Source organism: Seriola lalandi, unplaced genomic scaffold, assembly GCF_002814215.2.
Source record: "Seriola lalandi dorsalis isolate HSWRI2012SDOR001 ecotype SW California unplaced genomic scaffold, Sedor1 jcf7180001977077, whole genome shotgun sequence".
Classification (NCBI taxonomy): Eukaryota; Metazoa; Chordata; class Actinopteri; order Carangiformes; family Carangidae; genus Seriola; species Seriola lalandi.
In genome coordinates, this window is record NW_019447743.1 from 1 (window position 1) to 1,161 (window position 1,161).

At 39.5% G+C, this 1,161-nt stretch overlaps 1 long non-coding RNA gene across 1 annotated transcript; it reads right to left on the minus strand.

Annotated features, from left to right (window-relative positions):
• Positions 1-183: 183 nt before the first annotated feature.
• Positions 184-663, minus strand: LOC111656980 (uncharacterized). The gene is made up of 3 exons (XR_002760911.2): positions 517-663; positions 394-410; positions 184-291 (listed from the first exon to the last, which is right to left on the minus strand). It is a non-coding gene; the product is annotated as an uncharacterized LOC111656980 (long non-coding RNA).
• Between the last annotated feature and the right edge of the window lie 498 nt (positions 664-1,161).

Here is a 1,161-nt window from a genome sequence, read left to right on the forward strand (position 1 = left end):
CGATTGGATATTCAGTTTAATTCACTGTAATAAAGATGAAAATTTTCTCCGGGTAACAGTTTCAGCTAAATGCATAAAATAAAATGTTAAAGTAGGTGGTTTTATATTTTCTACTTTTGTAAATATTGTACAAATAACACTGTGTTCTCTAACATCACAATCTTTCCCATCATGACTCACTGATTTTGTGTGTTCTGGCCGTGGGGCCACAACTGGAGGTGGCGTATCGTCATCGTCATCATCGTCACCATCCTTGCCACCTGACGGGGAGGTCACTGTACCCTGCTTACCCTGCAACAGCAAACATATGCAGATAGAACAGAATGAAATTCACTGAATGTGTTCAATTTGATGTAATGAATCAGAGTGGAAGTAACGAAAGGAACTACTCACCGACTGTGAGTCTTTATCTGAAAGAGATAAAACAATACAAGAGGAAGTGTAAGGACAGAGGAGTGAGTCTGCAGAGCTACAACACTGGACTTTTATTTGTCTGCTGAGTGAAAGAAAACTGACCCGAGGCGGAAAAACTGAGGTATTTCTGTTTTCCACTGGTGGAGTCATAGAACTTGAGAATGTCGAGGACGGCCTGAGGATTCTGTTTCTGTTCTGATTTACTGATGTTAGAGGTTTGAAGGAGACGGGCCCACTGCTCCGGCATGCCCTGGACAAATACACACACACACACGCACTTAAAAACGTATATAGAGATCTAAACATAAGAACAACAATAACACAGGTGATATATCCAGATGACACGGAGGAGCCCCTGTAGCCACGTGTCAACTTTAATCATACAGCTAGAAGCTCTCTCATCTGGGACTCCATCCAAAATCCACACCACACAAACTGGGTCTTATGTAGAGATAAGCTGCCTCTAAATATTTACACTCACTAACTGCCAGGATTAGTAACAGTAAGAGTAGTTTAGTAGAAGAGTAAAAGAGGTAATATCTAATTATGTTTAATTAAAATGCTGTTCAATAATGATTTTAAAAGAAGATCACGTTTCACAAAAATAACACAACATACACATTATGCCAAAAACCTAAGACACCATTACCAAAGTCAGCCAAGCATGTTAGGCTAAGCTAAGCTAACCGATTCCAGCTACATATTAACCATACACACATGGGAGTGATATCAATCTTCTTTAAATCT